The sequence below is a fragment of the Tenrec ecaudatus genome, chromosome 9, assembly GCF_050624435.1.
Source record: "Tenrec ecaudatus isolate mTenEca1 chromosome 9, mTenEca1.hap1, whole genome shotgun sequence".
NCBI lineage: Eukaryota > Metazoa > Chordata > Mammalia > Afrosoricida > Tenrecidae > Tenrec > Tenrec ecaudatus.
This window is the reverse complement of record NC_134538.1, coordinates 29,506,587-29,525,342: the sequence shown is the minus strand read 5'-3', so window position 1 is coordinate 29,525,342 and position 18,756 is coordinate 29,506,587. Positions and strand designations below refer to the sequence as shown.

Genomic DNA, 18,756 nt, shown 5'->3' with positions numbered 1-18,756 from the left:
TGTCCAACCCCCAGGGACGAGGCTATACGTAGATTCTTGTAATCGGTTCCCCCCTTTCCACCCCACATTCCCTCCACCCTCCAGGCATCACCACTCTCACCACTGGTCCTGAAGGGATCATCTGTCCTGGATTCCCGGTGTTTCTAGTTCGTATCTGTACCAGTGTACATCCTCTGGTCTAGCCAGACTTGCAAGGTACAATTCAGATCATGATAGTGGGGTGGGGGGGAGGAAGCATTTAAGAACTAGAGGAGAGTTGTCGGTTTCATCATTGCTATACTGCTCCCTGACTGGTTCGTCAACTCCCCGATACCTTCTGTAAGGGGATGTCCAGTTGCCAATCTGCACTCCCCCTCATTCACAATGATATGGTTTTTTTTATTCTTTGATGACTGGTATCTGATCCCTTTGACACCTCGTGATCACACATGCTGGTGTGCTTCTTCCATCTGGGCTTTGTTGCTTCTGAGCTAGATGGCCACTTGTTTACCTTCAAGCCTTTAAGATGCCAATTTATCTTATGATAGCCAGGCACCATCAGCTTTCTTCACCATATTTGTTTATGTACCCATTTGTCTTCAGCAGTTGTATCAGGAAGGCTCACCATTTTTATTACCATTTTTATTCAATATTGTGCTGGAAGTCATAGGCAGAACATTAGACAACAAAAAGAAATTAAAGGAATGCAGATTGGCAAAGAAAAAGTAAATCTCTCACTACTCACAGATAATGATTTCTTATGCAGAAAACCCCAAAGATTCAACAACAAAAAATTCTAGAAGCAATAAAGAAATCCAGCAATGTGGCAGGATACAAGATTAATAATAATTAGATTCCTATAAACTAACAATGAGCATTCAGAAAAAGAAATCAAGAAAGCAATACCATTTACAACAGCAATACAGAAAATAAACTCCAAAATCTAAACCAAACTGACTGTCATCAAGTTGGGCCAACTCAAACAGCCCTGTAGGACAGGGTAGAACTGCCCCTGTGTGTTTCTAAGACTGTAGCTCTAGCCGAAGGCCTTGTCTTCCTCCTGTGTAGTGGCTGCATGTTTCAAACTGCTGACCTTGCAGGTCACAGCCAATGCTTAACTTAGGAATAAATCTAACCAGAAAAAAACAAGATTGGACACAAAAAACTCCAGAACACTATTATAAGAAACCAAAAGAGAACTACACAAATGGAAGTATATTTCGTGTTCATGGATAGAAAAAAATGGACATTGTTAAAATGTTAATACTATCCAAAGTAATCTATCAATACAATGCAATTCTGATCCACATTTCAACTTCATTCTCTAAGGAAGTGGAAAAACAGATTGCTAACTTCATATGGAGAGGGAAGAGGCTTAGGACAAGAACTTCTCAAAAAAAAAAAAAAAAGAGGAGAAAGAAGAACAAAGTAGATTTTGTACTACCTGAGCTCAAAACCAGTCAAAGCAGTCTGGTTCTAGTATGATAGATACACAGACTGATATAACAGGACAGAAAACCAGAAGTAAATCAACCAACTTACAGACAACTAATCTTCAACAGAGAACATTACGTTCTGGCAAAATTGAGTTTTCATCTGTCAAAGAATGAAACAGGACTTGTACCTCCTGCCATGTTCAAAACCAAACTCAATATGAAGACTGAAACATAAATTCCAGAGCTATAAAAATCAATTAGAAAATAAAGACAAATTCAGGGCCCTAGTACAGAGCATATACATACTATAAAACATGATGAAGGAAATACACACAATAAATGACTACTAAACAGATGACTGGGACTTATTAAAAATAAGACATTTATGGGTATCAAAAGATTAAAAGGAGAACACATGGGGTGGGAGACAACTTTTGACAATGACACAATGGACAAGGGACTAATCTTGAAAGTCTATAGAAAACTGTAACACCCAACACGAAAAAGATAAACAGTGGACAAAAGACGAATAAACAGTTTATCAGTGATGACAGTGAAATGGCCAACAAACATATGAAGAAATTCTCACTGTCACTAGCCATCCAAAAGAAGCAAATAAGAACATGAATGAGAAACTACCTAACAACAAAATTGACAACTAAATTCAATAAAACAGAAAATAACAAATGCTGGAGAGGCTGGAGAGAGTTTAGAACCCTTATATTCCGCTTATGGGACTGTAAATAGATACAATGTGGAAAGCTACATGCCTTACACAGCTAGGAATAGAAATTCCATTCAATTCAGCAATCCCTCTGATGGGTATATTCTAAAGAAGTAAGAGTCATAACTCAAATAGAAATGTGTACACCCATGTTGATTGCAATACTGCTTACAATAGCAAGAAGAAGGAAATTACCTAATTGCCCAACAGTAGAAGATTGTCTAAAGAAACATGCATACATAAAATAGAATAATATATAGCACTAAAAACAATAATGAAATCTCATAACATGATGAATCTGGAGAACATGGCGAGTGAAATTAATCATGAAAGAATAATATTATGTGAGACCACTATTATAACTAGAAAAAAGGAGGAAAAGCAGAGAAAACAGTCATACTAAAGGGAGTAGACTCTGAAGACTGCCAAGGGCAGGAGAGAAATGGAGGGCAGCGGAAGCAATGGACTTGGTAAGGGACGCATGGTGTTATCTTTGGAGTCGTTGATGAGAGCAACTCACAAGAAGGGGGAAGCAATGACGGAGAGGGGAAACGTAAAATTCTAGGGATGCTGATTAATAATTTTAAATGCTGAATCCAAACTTGATGTTCCAAAAAGTTACCTCCTCCTAATTTACAATAAAAAGTCATGTAGAAATTAATGAACAATATAATTAATATCAAGGACTAGCTGACATTTAAACATCTAACTGATTTTATTTAAGGAAGAAGTCCAAGATGCACTGAAGGCATCAGAAAAAACAAAAGAAAAAACCAAAATACAAGGTTCCAGGAACTGACAGAATGCCAATTGAAATGCTGCAACAAGCTGATGCAGCACTGGAAGCACTCACTCACTAATGACAAGAAATTTGGAAGACAGCTACTCAGATGATGGGAAGAGAACTATATTTGTATCTCTTCCCAAGTAAGGTGACACAAAAGAATAGAGAAATTAATGAACAATATCACTATGATCATATGTAAATAATATTCTGATGAAGATAATTTAACAATGGTTGCACAGTACATTGATAGGGAGCTGCCAGAAATTCAAGCCACATTCAGAAGAGAATGTGAAACAAGAGATAATCGTTGCTGATATCAGATGGATCTTGGCTGACAGCAGAGAATGTCAGAAAGATGTTTACTTGTGTTTTACTGACTATGCAAATGTATTAGAATTTGTGGATCATACCAAATTATGGATAACATTGAGAAGACTAGTAATTCCAGAACATATAATTGTGCTCATACAGAACCTGTACATGGATCAAGAGACAGTCATTGAACAGAACAAGGGAATATTGCATGGCTTAAAACCAGGAGAGGAGTGTGTCAGGTTTGTATCCTCTCATTATATTTATTAAATCTGTATGTTGAGTAGATAATCAGAGAAGCTGCACTATAAGAAGAAGGCAGCAATGGGATTGTAGGAAGGCTTACTAACAACTTGCAATACGCAGATAGCCCAACCTTGCTTGCTAAAGTTAGGTGTATGTAAAACACTTGCTGATGAAGATCAAAGATTGCAGCCTTCAGTATTGATTATAGTTCAACGTCAAGAACACAAATATCTTCACAACATCATGAGGAACCCACCAGCTGCTCTGCAGAACAAAGATGCGGTGGTCTGTTTATATAATAATTACAGCCTCATGGTTTCTAAGGGACAGTTCTTTAGTTTTTGGTTTTTCCCCCCAATTCTTTCAGATTGCAATGAATCAGAGTTGATTGATAGCAATTAAGAAAAATAACCAGCCATTTATTATAAATTTACAATTCAGCGGTTTTTAAAACTATAATCAGTGTTCTTTCACAAATTACTCTTCTTTAAGAATTCATCATGGTCCAGAACATGATACCCCTGTTCTCTTATTTTTTTAACAGCTGTATTGGCAAATAATTCACATATCATACAATTCAATATTCAATCACATTAAGAAAAACTGTACAATCATCACCACAACCAACATTTTTTCTTTTGTTTTATAGTTTTATTAATCATTTTATTGGGGCGCTCTTACAGATCTTTTAACAACCCATAATTCAATTGTACTAAGCACACCTGTACATATATTCGTCATCATTTCCCAAACATTTTCTATCTACTTGAGTCCTTGGTATCATCTTCTCTTTGTTCCCCTCCCTCCCCCACCCTCCCACCCTTCATGAATCCTTGATCAGTTATATGTTATTATTATTGTTAATTCATATCTTACACCATCTATTGTCTCCCTTCACCTACATTTCTGTTGTTCATCCCCCTGGGGGACAGGGGGTTATATATCCAACCTTATTATCAGTTCCCCTTTCTCCCTCTACCTTCATGGTATCGCTACTCCCACTACTGTTCCCGAGGGATTTATCTGTCCTGGATTCCATGTGTTAAGAGCTCTTATCTGTACCAATGTACATACTCTGCTCTAGCCAGACTTGTAAGGTAGAACTGGGTCATGATGGGGGAGTGGGGGTAGGGGGAGGAAGCATCCAGGAGCGGGGAGCCAACAAACTCAAGGACAAGGAAACAACAAGAAATCTAAAATTGATGGTGAGGAGGGCATAGACTGCCAGGCAGGGTTTGTTCAAGTACAATGTATCTGAGAGGAATTACTAAGAACTGAATGGAGGGTGAGCATGAGGGTGAGCATGACAGTGGGACAGGAGGAAGGTGAAAGGAAACAGAGGAAAGAACTAGGAGGCAAATGCCATTTATAGAGGTATAGATATAGGCATATATATTAATTTATAATGATAGGGATATAGGTCAATGTACATAAAATTATATGTAAGTGGACTTTGGGCCTCTACTCACGGTCTCCCTAAACACAAGAATACTTTATTTTAATAACCTGGTATTCTTTGATACTCACCTTCCCGACACGATCACTGAAGACAAAATGGGTACATAAGTAAACGTGGTGAACAAAGCAGATGCTGCCTGGATAGCAAAAGATATAGTGTCTGGGTCCCCTCTTCTGCTGCTGCTGCCTGGGATCGGGTTTGTTCGTTCTGGAGATCCCAGAGACACAGTGCTGGAGCAGCTGGATAATGGAGACTGGGGCTATATGAGGCTAGACTCTCCTTGTACATTGTTTCTCCATTTTCAGCAGATGACTGACCCAGTCACCTTAAATGTAGGTGGACACTTGTATATAACATCTCTCACTGCATTGACCCGTATGTTAGACAGAGTTCTCTAGAGAAACAAAACCAGGACACTTATCATTTTATATATATTTATATAGATATATAACATAAGAAATCAATAGCTAATTAATCTACAGAGCAGTACAAATGGCTAAGTGCAACTCACTTCCGTGATACAGCTAATACACTGGCAGTCCTTCACATCTTGAGGGCCGCTGGGTGCAAGTCAAGGAAGCAGACAGCTGAGTCCTCTGTAGAGCAGTTAAACTATCACACTAAGGTTCACTCCTTAGTAGAAGGCATCTCCAACTATTTCAGCAAGTGGAATAAGCTCATGATGGACACCACGGACTACCAGGTTTCCTTGACTGTTGGACCTTGCAAAATTACCACCAGGAAGTCTCTCTGAGGGTGCATCTGATAGAGTACATTACAAAGCAGGGTTTCAAGATCCGCAACACCAGGGTGCACCACATGAGTAAGTGGACCAACGAGAACACAGTGGAACACAACCAGACTTTTTTTGCAGGCTGGCTCAAAAAACTGATGACTGAGCACAGCCCGGGACCAGGGCCAGGAGGCACATTTTCCAGCAGGCGGAAGAGATGGCTTTAAAAAAAAAAAAAAAGTAAGGGGCCTTTAAAAATATATATATTTGCATTTATTTAAAGGAATTGAGGACCAGGAAGACAGGTCTGTGTATTAGCAGACTCCTTCATGTTCTATTTCCTCCATTCCTGAGTATGTATGTGCCTCTTTAGTCTCCTGATATCTTTTATATAAAAAGAAGTCTTAAATATTCATGGTATACAATCTACCCTGTCACCGAGCGTTTTTTTAATTACAGTGATACAATGATTTCTGATTAAATGGCCCTAACTTAACTAGATGCTTTGAAAACAAAATAAATGAACAAAAATAATGCAGCAATGAAAGGATAAGCAAAGTATTCCTGATGCCTTTGAGGAAAAAAATCAGATCATCATGTAGGGTGACTTAGTCTCCTGCCCAATGAGCAGTCTGGTCATCTGGAAGGGCAGCGGTCCCAATCATCTCAAAGTCCTTGCTAAGTACTGCTCTGCAGAGTTAGGACAACTGTTTCTTTCTATGCATATAAATCAAGCCAGATCTGTAGCCATGGAGCGGTCTGAATAGAAATATTTATATTGGATTCTGAATACAAAATGTCCCTGTGGTAGAAATCTTATTTTTTATGCCTGATTCAGTATATATTTCTGAAGTGTACAGTCAACCAGGAAAAAGCTAAAAAATGAAATCTGACCAAAAAAAACCATATAGCATCTGGGGTCTTAAAGGATTGAAGTTAAACAAGCAGCCATCTAGCAGGGAAGCAACAAAGCCCACAAGGACGAAGCACAGCAGCCTGTGTGATCATGAGGTTTTGACAGACTCAAAAGTTTTTTGAGGTTTTACCAGGTCTCAAAAGATCCTGAACAAACAATTATATCAATGCAAGTGAGGGGAATCAGAGTGGAGACCCAAATCCCATCCGTAGACAATTGGACATCCCCCACAGAAGGGTTACAGGAAGGGACGAGTCAATCAGGTGTGGTATAGCACCAATGAGACACACAATGAATTTGATAACATTTTCCTCATTTTTGCATTCATCATTATTAGCTCTCCATTTCCCCCCAATCTCTTCTCTGCTATATGCTTAAGGAACCATTCATTCGGTTATTGTCTCTAAAGATGTATCTATCCTGGACGCGTATTCAGAAAAACATTTAAAAACTAACAATAACAAGGTAAAACAAATAAAATTCCCAATAAAAAGCAGAACATATTAAAAACTAGAACAAATTTAAATGGTTCAAAAGGAAGATCAAATGACATGGTATCAAATTGCAACCTAGCTGCATCTGCAATGGTTCACTTTCCAATGCCTTCTGCATGACAGCGAAGCAGAAGGGATTCACCAGAGGCACAAATCATATGTACAACCTCTTCATGTTATTTTTTTCACCAAAACAACTTAAAAATGTGTCAAAAGGCAGGTCAAATAACACTACATTTTAAACTAACTATATCTGCCATAATCTACTTTCCTCTGCTATCTGACAAAGAGGTTATCATACCCCTTGATTCTGATCATAGGGAATTCAGTGGAGGGTGAATCCATGGGAGGACCTAGCAAATGGATTTTGGGCTTCCACCGTCATCTAGACCCTTTTGAAAAACCAGGAGGTCACAATTTAAGCTCTGATATCATTCCCTCCTTTGGATTTGGATTTTATTCTTATTATTTTTACAGTTTTACGGGCCCATAATCCACATATACAATTCAATAGTTGAATCATATCAATAAGAATTATACAATCATTACCCCAGTCAGTTTTAGAACATTTTTTTGCCATGGTTAAATCACTTTTAAAATGAGTTGTGTAATCACAATCAGTTTTAGTGCTCTCTCCCCACTCCGGCACACAATGGATTTTATTATTTACAATCCTTTGATACAAAGGCTGGTGAACTTCCATGTGGACTTGAAGCAATGGGCTTTTTATATGAAGCTCAAGGTAAATATTTTACAGATGTACAGACTACAATTTTAACTCTATGTTTTCCTATATATTATAGACAGTATTTTATAAGGCTATCCTTATAACTAGCTAAATATGATTAAAGATTAAAGCTTACTGAGAAACTAATAAGTGTTCAATATTACATATTCAATTTTACCAAGGTTTCAAAATATGTAAAATATCAGCAAATTTCTCCTTCATGATCTTTATCATTTACTTAAAACAACAGAGGTTGTTTATGTATAAAACAAAGCAATCTCAGTAGATCATAGTAATTAAAATTATTTTATGAGGATTTCACTTTAAAATATTTAAATTACACGTCATATTTGCAGTATGTAGCCTGAGAAGAAAACATTGAATGCTGCATATTTACAGAAACAGAAGGCCTCATTTTCCCCAGTGTTTACTCTCAGAGCACTACTAGGGTTCTTTAATAATTACAAAAGGGGAACCTAACTTGTGGGTAAAACACCTAAAGCATAATAAAGTATTAAATTCTATACAGATCCCTGTCCAGGGAAGAAGGATGAAATACTTGTAAAATGGAATCAAGTGTGGAGCAAGGGAGGAAAAACATCTATAGACACTTAGGAAACAAAGTTGAGAGATTATTTCACAAAATATACATTACGATTAAAAGGTAGAAAGTAAGGAATAAACAGAGAAAAAAGTTAGAGAGTCATCAACCCAAGGAACTAATGAACTGATTAAAAGGAGCCACACAGAGAGGGAAAAATGCTACCAAACAATTTTCCAAAAGTAAAAGAAACATTTTCTAGTCTGAAATGTACTCTTCAAATGAGTAGAAAATGATCGATTCCATAGCACATCATATTCCCAGAGGTAAAAAAAGCTGCTAAATTTTGTAGTGATTAAAAGGAACACAACATATAAAGGATTCAACATCAGAGTACCATTGGATTTCATGGAAACTAGAAGACAATGAAATAATGGTTGCAAAATTAAGAGGAACAAAATTTTAACCTAGAATGCTACCCTCCACCAAATACTGTATAGGCAGGTAAATAGTGATGGGCTCACTCAATTTCTCTCTATTGACACCTCAGCAGCACTGATGATGGCAAACTTGATAGTTACTGCCTTCTTCCTTGCTGTAAAGTTTTATCCAAATATTAAGTGGTTTTAGAGAAGGCAGGGCTCCAGGCCTGGATGTGTAAATTCAGATTACTGAAGCTAGTAATGTAAATTTCATTCTCTTAGTTATGGGTTAAGATTTAAAGTGAAGTTGGCTGGGAGATGTAAAGAAAATGATTTCCTGGCATTAGTAAAAGAAGCACATCAGATAAAACTGTGCTTTCAGTTTTTGTTTCCAGATAATTTAGTCTGCTTTTGACATTCCAAACCTGGCATCCATCTTGGCAGCCAGCTCCTTGAGTCAAATCTTGACACTGATATCCCAAAAGTAGAAAGGTAGAAAAACACTGATCCAGATATTACTACTAAATGTATCCTGCAACAATTTCAACTCTACATTCATCTCAGCAACTAAATATCCTTTCTGATATTACCTAAGGATCATAAACTGATCACCTTCTTTCTCAGGAAGCTAATAGAAGAGCATTTATTGGATTCAAGAAACAGTACAACTGAAGAAAATTCCTAGGATGATAGAACAGAGATATCTAGGGAGTATAACTCTCTGCAAAGGCCTAGAGAATTATGCATTCAAACAGGGGCCAAAGATAAGGCCTCAGAAAATTATCTCCAGGGAAAACCAATAGACTTAATGTGTGTGACTACAAGAAAAATCACATTAAGTATTCTGAAATTTTCTTGAACAGTCTGAGAAAAAAGTAAGTGAAAAACTCCAAAAATTTGTGCAAGAAGGAACAGTGATCATACAACTAGTATCACCAACAATACAGATGACTCAGTCCCTCCAGCTCTGTTGTAGGGAAGTGCTGTCATAAGTTGAACCACTTCATCCAGCCCCACTCCCAACTACGTGGTCAGCTGTCCCTCCCCCAGAAGAATGTATTTCAGAGGACAGCACTGAAGCTACAGTTCAGGGAGAGAGGCATGTCTGATCAGAGCACACAGGACAAATGAAGGTGGAGGAAGAGAGAGTGGAGCACATCCTGGCCCAACAAGCCTTGAGGATGATATCCTTGCTCAGAGCAGCCAATGCACAGAGAGACCATATGGCTGGGCCAACTACAAGACACGGCATCTCTCATTGACCCATAGCCCCACAGGGGACAACACTGGAGACAGTGTGGAAATTCCACTCGATCTGATCCCACCACACTGAGGCAAAACACTAATGGGCGTGCAACATAACAGTCAGGGGAGGAGAGCAAGTGATTCCTGAGGGAATACCAAAAACAGACGATGGGGCCAGGGCATGGTACCCCAACAGATTTGACCAGAAAACACGTCTAAAGGTCAACAAACGGACTTTGAACTATTTACAGGCTTTTGTATTTTTTGTCATTGATTTTGTTGTTTTGTTGCTTTGTTTTGTTCCGTGTTGCTTTTTGTGCATATTATTATCTCTGCAGGTCTATCTAGATAAGATAGGCGGAATAAACAATCTGCAGGTAAAAACAATGGGACCTATGGTTCCAGGGGAACATAGGGGGGGCGGGAGTGGTAACAAACTCAGGGCAAGGGAACAACAAGTGATCCAACATCAATGGCGAGGAGGGTGAAGGAGGCCTGGTATGGCTTGATCAAAGGCAATGTAACTGAAGGGAATTAGTGAAACTCAAATGAAGGCTGAGTGTGATAGTGGGATAAGAGGAAATAGAGGAAAGAACTAGGAGGCAAAGGGTATTTATACAGGTCTAAATACAGGCATGTGCATATGTAAATATATTTATATATGATGATGGGTAAATATATCTATGTGCATATATTTATAAGCTTAATATTATGGTGGCAGATGGACATTGGGGCTCTACTCAAGTACTCCCTCAATGCAAGAACACTTTGTTAAAGTGGCATTCTATGATGCTAACCTTCCCCACATGATCGCTGAAGACAAAACGGGTACATAAGCAAATGTGGTGAAGAAAGAAAGCTGATGGTGACTGGCTATCAAAAGATACAGCGTCTGGGGTCTTAAAGGCTTGAAGATAAAGAAGCAGTCATCTAGCTGAGAAACAACAAAACCCACATGGAAGAAGCACACCAGCCTGTGTGATCACAAGTTGTCAATGGGATCAGGTATCAGGCATCAAAGAACAAAAAACCATTATCATTGTGAATGAGAGGGAGTGCGGAATGGGGACCCAAAGCCCATCTGCAGGCAACTAGCCATCCTTTACAGAAGGGTTTTGGGGAGGAGATGAGCCAGTCAGGGTGCAGTGTAGCAATGATGAAACATATCTTTCCTCTAATTTTTTAATCCCTCCCCCCCACTATCATGATCCCAATTCTACCTTACAAATCTAGGTAGACCAGAGGATGTACACTGGTACAGATAAGAACTGGAAACACAGGGAATCCAGGATGGATGATCCCTTCAGGACCAGTGGTGATACTGGGAGGGTGGAGGGAGGGTGGGGTAGAGAGGGGGAACTGATTTCAAGGATCTACATATAACCTCCTCCCTAGGGACGGACAACAGAAAAGTGGGTGAAGGGAGATGTCGAACAGTGTAAGATATGACAAAATATTAATTTATAAATTGTCAAAGGCTCATGAGGGAGTGGGTAGTAGGGAGGGAGGGTGGAAAATGAGGACCTGATGCCAGAGGCTTATGTGGAGAATAAATGTTTTGAGAATGATGAGGGTAACGAAAAACAAATGTGCTTTATACAACTGATATATGTATGGATTATGATAAGAGTTGTATGAGCCCCCAATAAAGTGATTTAAAAAAAAGAACTGGAAACACAGGGAATCCAAGACAGATAATCCCCTCCGGGCCAATAATGAGAGTATCTATAACAGGAGGGCAAGGGATCATGCAAAAAAAAAAAAAGCAACGATATAAGTGTGTGTATGTATGAGTATATATGTGTATATGTATATATATACCAAATTAAATGAAGGGGGAAGTGCAGAGTGGAGACCCAAGGCCCAAGTGTCGGCCAATGGAGATCCCCTCATAGAGGCGTTTAGGAGAGGAGATGGGTTAATTAGGGTGCGAGGTAGTACCGATGAAGAACACAGCTTTCCCCCAGATCCTGGATGCTTCCTCCCCCCAACTACCATGATCCGAATTCTACCTTGCAGGCCTGGATAGCACAGAGGCTGTACACTGGTACATATGAGGGCTGGAGGTACAGGGAATTCAGGGTAGATGATACCTTCAGGACCAAGGGTGTGAGGGACGATGCTGGGAGAGTGGAGGGTGAGTGGGTTGGAAAGGGGGAACTGATTACAAGGATCCACATGTGACCTCTTCCCTGGGAGATGGAAGGCAGAGAAGAGGGGGAAGGGAGACTCCGGATAGGGCAAGATATGACAAAATAACGATGTATAAATTACCAAGGGCACATGAGGGACGGGGGAAAGGGGAGGGAGGGGAAAAAAAAAGAGGACCTGATGCAAGGGGCTTAAGTGGAGAGCAAATGCCTTGAGAATGATTGGGGCAGGGAATGTATGGATGTGCTTTATACAATTGATGTATGTATATGTATGGATGGTGATAAGAGTTGTATGAGTCCCTAATAAAATGTAAAAAAAGAAAAGAGGAGAAAAAAATGATTAGGGCAAAAACTGTACAGATGTGCTTTATACAATTGATGTATGTATATGTATGAACTGTGATAAGAATTGTATGAGCCCCTAATAAATTGTTTTTTTTTCCTTTTTTATTTATTTACATTTTATTAGGGGCTCATACAACTCTTATCACAATCCATACATAAACATATACATACATCAATTGTATAAAGCACATCTGTACATGCTTTGCCCTAATCATTTTCTTTCTTTCTTTTTTTTAAATCTTTTTATTGGGGCTCATAAGGCTCTTATCACAATCTGTACATACATCACATGAGCAAAGCACCCTTATACATTTGTTGCACTCGTCACTCTCATAATTCACCTTCCACTTGGGTTCCTGGAATCAGCTCGTTTTCCCTTTTTTTCCCCCCATCCCCCTCCCTCCCCGATCCCACCCCTGGTCCCTTGATAGTTTATAAATAATTATTATATCTTATCTTACACTCCCCGGCGTCTCCCCTCACCCACCTCCCCCTTGACAATCTCCCAGAGAGGAGGTTACACATAGATCTCCGAGATCGGTTCTCCCTTTCTACATGCTCTTCCCTCCTGGTGTCGCCACTCCCACTGCTGGTGTTGAAGGGTTCGTCTGTCCTAGATTCCCTGTGCCTCCAGATCCCCACTGCACCGTTGTACATCCTCTGGTACAACCAGGTCCGCAAGGCAAGGTAGGATTGGGGTCATGATGGTTGGGAGGGGAGGAAGCGTTCAGGAACTAGAGGAAGGTTTTGAGTTTCATTGTTGTTACACTGAACCCTGTGTGGCCCATCTCCTCCTCACTACCCCTCTGGAAGGGGTGTTCAGCTCTCTACAGGTGGGCATTGGGTCCCCATCATGCACTCCCCCTCTTTCACGGTGACGTGATTCTCACCACCACCCCATCTTTGATGTTGGAGACCTGGTCTCCTCTGTCCTTCATGGTCACCTACGTTGGTGTGCTGCTTCCTAATAAATTGTTAAAATTAAAAAAAAAAAACAGGAGGGCAAGGGGAAGGGGGGATTAAAAGGGGAAACCAATTACAAGGGTCTACACATAACCCCCTTCCTGGGGGGTGGACACCAGGAAAGTGGGTGAAGGGAGATGTCAGACAGTGTAAGACATGACAAAATAATAACAATGTATAAAGTATCAAGGGTTTGTGAGGGAAGGTGGCGGGGAGGGCGGGGAAAAATAAGGAGCTGATACCAAGGGGCCAAGTAGAAAGCAAATGTTTTGAGAATGATGAGGGCAACAAAAATACAAATGTGCTTGACACAATGCATGTATGGATTATGATAAGAGTTGTATGAACCTCCAATAAAATGATTTAAATATATATATATATACATATATATTGATTTTCATTATCAGTACTTTAAAAAAATCTGATTTCTATTTATCTTCAGGGGTATAAACTCTCCACATTAATTTACAAATATATTTTAACATATATAGTACATATGACCAAAGATAAGATGTAGAAAGATGAAAAAGCAACATAAAGTGGAGTTTATTGTAACTCATATATATCGAAAGTCAGTAAAAGCTCCGAATTAAAAAAAAAAAGCTCAGAATTTTGGAAAGAGAGAAAGCAAGTAGAAGGAAAAAGAGTACAGGGTGAGAAGGCGACCTTCTCATCTTCTACAACATGATGCCAGTGGATAATATTTGAAATAGATAAATCAAGAATTATAAAATAAGAATGTTATTTAGTAACATGGAAAAAACTTCCAGAGAAATAGCTGAAGGCTAAAAATGGTCTCTGGAAAGCATAATAGGAGGGCAAAGATTACAGGGAGTATGGGATACAAGGTTACTGCTTTGTTCATTTTGAATCTTCCAGAATGATTTGAATTATTAAAAAGAGAATAAACCTTATCATCTTAATAACCAAACGATTCTAGAGCACGGTCTGAAGACCCCTCCCGTGGATGGAAGACAAATGCTAGGACAGCCTTGCAGAATCCCAGAGTGGAGCATACTTGGAAAGAGAGGGAGGGGTAAAATGTTATCCCACAGTAAGAGGATTTCTGTCAGGAAATATTGGATGATTGAATATCAGTTTTTTTCTTTTTATATATAAATCATTTTATTGGGGGCTCTTACAGCTCTTATTCATATATCAATTGTATCAAGCACACTTGTCCATATGTTCCAATCATCAATTTCAAGGAACTTAATTCCATATCCTTCAAACAAATGCCTAAAGCAGTGGTTCTCAACCTTCCTAATGCTGCAACCCTTTAATACAGTTCCTCCTGTTGCGGTGATCCCCAACCATAAAATTATTTTCATTGCTACTTCATAACTGTAATTTTGCTACTGTTATGAATCGGGCAACCCCTGTAAAAGGGTCATTTGACCCCTGTAAAAGGGGTTGCGACCCACAAGTTGAGAACTGCTGGTCTAAAGGGTTCTTTAGGCTGGAGTTGGCCTGTGAAAAAAGGCAAAGGTTATTCTTTCTTTTTTTTTTGATGGTTAAACAATAATTTATTGAGGCCTGCCCTCCCGGGCTCCAGGTCACTTTTGCCGCGTGTAGAATGTGTGTGCCTGCCCTGGAAGATGGTGGGGCGGCAGCAGTCCAGCGCACTGCTTGCTGAGGCTCCCGAGGCTGCAGAAGCTGACTTCCCATACTGCCGGAACACAGCCGGCAGCTCCATCTCTTCATCCATGGCCTTCACCTGCGCCACCTTCTCCGCCTCCTCTGCCCGTCATTCTCCTGCAGGGCCGGACGCTGTTCCAGAGAGGCCCACTGCAGACACTGAACCACCAGCCTGCTGCATTTGTTGTCCTGGATGTCGGTGCCAACCTTGCCTGACACATTGGGGTCACCAAAGAGGTCCAGGTAATCATTCTGGATCTGAAAGTACTCGCCCATCTCCAGGAGGATCCGCTTGGCATCAGCATGCTCCTCTCAGTCAATGCCCGCTATCGACATGGCAGCAGCGACGGGGTGGTAAAAGGAGTAGGAGGAGGTCTTGTACGTGACGATGGATTTGTACCTCTTTGGGGTAAACCTGCTGAGATCCAGGTTGGCCTGGGGGGGTGTGATGAGATTCAGAGTCTGTCCCGTCTCAGTCTGATAGGAACTCTCCAGGAAGAGCTCGAGCAGGTGCAGGTAGTTGGGCTGCCGCAGGCAGTGGAGCTTCAACAGGTGGTAGACACAGGGTTCCAGCAGCCTGGCCTCATTGATGGCATCCAGACCCATGCCTGGCTTCTGGTACCAGCAGGGCTGCCCCAGGCGGGTGAGGGATGAATCCATTCTGGCACCCAGTGTCAGGAGGAAAGCTTGGAGCAACAGGGCACACCAGCCCCCAGCCAGGGCCCTCTCAGACTGTCAGCTCCTGGAACACAGCCACCACCGTCACACCTCGGTTGTCCTTGCCTCTGACACCACTGTATTCCAGGACCTTCCTGAGGCGGGCAGCAGCGTCTCCCTTCTCTGGGTGCCCCGGGTCATCCTTGGTCAGCACTTGGAGCACAGGGGAGGAATGCTGGATGAAACTCTGCTTTTCTTGGGCATGAGCACCTGCTTTCTGGTCTCCGTTCATTCTGAGAGAGGAGCAGCATGCTCTGTTCCAAGATGCAAGTTCTTGCTTGGTAGCAAAGTTTATTCTTAGCATCTTCCTTCTCCGGAGACAGCTTTCTCCCTCCTGCAGGCATCCCACCAAATACACTCCTCTCAAGCCTCTTCCTCTGAGATCCTCCCCTTCTTCAAATCTTGGAGATCTAATTCTAGCCATCTGGTAACAGAAAAGTTATTAACTAAGTCACAGTTAATATAAATGACTGTTCATGTAAGTGTTACCATTTTACAACACACCTTTGCTTATACGAAGAATGATACTTCAATGTAACAATCCAGAGAAAATGAAAAGCGCTTTCTGATGCTCTTCTAACCAATTCATGGACAAACTGCCCTGACAAAGCATAGTGTTCCTGGTGCCTGTGTCTTTAAAACTGTAGGAGCAAAACTGATCTCCTATAAGAAGATGTGCTCACTACGGGAAGATTGCTCTTAGAACACGGCTCCCTAGCAACTCTAGCTCTCACATCGTGCTCTCACAAGCTTCTGAGGAGCACTGAGCGATCCATCACCAAACAGAATATTTTTGTGTATTGATGCCACAAAGAATGGGGTTGGAATGGAGTGGACAAGCTCCTTAAACAACTTAGCTCTTTGTGTAAAATATTCTTTAAATCTTCCTACCTATTATGTCAAGGCAGCGTCTCTGAACCGATTTAGACTCATGCTCCATAAAGAGCTGGATATCTGCAGGAAGATCAGAAAACACTCAAAAAGGCAATGTGATATTTATTTGTACTACTAAAAAATCACTGGAGAAAAATATCTGGAAAAATAATCTGAATTTTTACTCAATCCCTCCAATCTAAATTAATAGCTAACACTCAGATTTTTTGCAAAATAGTAGATATCCCACAGCCTTTCATACTAAGAAATGTTACAGTATTCCCCAAACCTGAGGATACAATATTTATTTTCTATGCACATTCAATTTTCCCTTTAACATCAAATCATGTTTATGTTTTATACATTAAAGTAGAAAGAGTAGCTTACTATGTTTAAGGTAAGAAAGAGAGCTTACTAAATTCTTAGATACAATACCTGAGTCTTTGTCAAAGTGATTGGCATATCCCTAGGAAGTCATAACTAGAGCTCTATTTTGAACACTTTCATCCTTCTCTCGACTTTTCACTTGTAAAATATTTTCTAATATCATGCTTACTTTTTATATTTTATACACCATTTATATACAATCAGGCATTTTAATTATATCAAGCAGTTGAAACTATGCTGATGATCTGAATTTTTTATTATTATTTTTAATCATTTTATTGGGGCTCATACAACTCCTATCACAATCCATACATACATCAATTGTGTAAAGCACATGTGTACATTCGTTACCCTCATCATTTTCAAAACATTTGCTCTCCATGTAAGCTCCTGGCATCAGCTCCTCATTTTTCCCCCTCCCTCCCCGCTCCTCCCTACCTCATGATATTTTATGAATTATTATTTTGTCATATCTTACACTGCAGATCCGACGTCTCCCTTCACCCACTTTTCTGTTTTCTGTCCCACAGGGAGGAGGTTATATGTAGATCCTTGTGATGGGTTCCTCCTCTCTATCCCAACCTCCCTCCACCTTCCCGGTATCACCACTCTCACCACTGGTCCTGAAGGGATCATCCATCCTGGATTCCCTGTGTTTCCAGTTCCTATCTGTACCAGTGTACATCCTCTGGTCCAGTCAGATTTGTAAGGTAGAATTGGGAACATGATAGTGGGGGAGGAGGAAGCATTGAGGAAAGTTGTATGTTTCATCGTTGCTACACTGCACCCTGACTGGCTGTCTCCTCCCTGAGACCCTTCAGTAAGGGGATGTCCAGTTGCCTACAGATGGGTTTTGGGTCCCCACTCCACACTCCCCCTCATTCACAATGATATGATAGTTTGTTCTTTGATACCTGATACCTCATCCCTTCGACACTTCATGATCACAGAGGCTGGTGTGCTGATCTGAACTTATTAAAGCTGAAAATAAGTATATTCGTAGGACGTAGCTCCTACATTGCTACTAATACTTGTGACAAAAATGAACTTATAAACCAACTATGTAAAATTGTCTATATGCATCTGATTAGCATAGCCCTTGCTTTAACAATGCTGCAGATACTAGAGTTAAAAGGATCCATGGACAGGTGGGTCCTTTAAGCTCTGGATAACTCTACTACTTTCAGTGCAAGGAAGTAGTGAGTCAGCTGTGTCATGATGATCTACAGCAAGTGTTGGCAACCTGAGGCTCTTGAGCCATTCACAGCTCTTTTGGTATGTACATATGTCTCTGAAGTAAAATTGAAATAATTTAAAGGATAGTACTCAGATAATGATTTCATTTCCATGTAAAAATATATTTATGGCTCCTGAATAATTTTTAAATTGTTGTGAGGGACAGGATTGCTTTTTCTGTCTTAAAATTTTGCCAACCCTGAGCTAGAGGAGAGAGCAGGAGAAACACAGTGAAGATTCAGTGATTCTCCCTGTCTCTCGCCTCCTCCAGACCATTATGACACAAAGTACTTACTCAGTGCCACTCAATGCGTTTATATTCTGGTGACTCTAGAGGCATCTGCTTGCTATGCCATCAAAGCCAGCAATTACCTTCAGTCACTTAGAAGTTTTTCAAGGTTGAGGGCTGAAAGTTGGCATACA

At 40.3% G+C, this 18,756-nt stretch overlaps 1 protein-coding gene and 1 pseudogene across 3 annotated transcripts in view; both read right to left on the bottom strand.

Moving 5' to 3' along the window:
* The window catches only part of TJP1 (tight junction protein 1), a 430,437-nt gene that overhangs the window by 273,824 nt on the left and 137,857 nt on the right, over positions 1–18,756 (bottom strand). The gene's annotated exons all lie outside the window — the stretch shown is intronic.
* LOC142456726 (farnesyl pyrophosphate synthase pseudogene) overlaps positions 14,641–18,756 on the bottom strand; it is a 124,747-nt pseudogene continuing 120,631 nt past the window's right edge.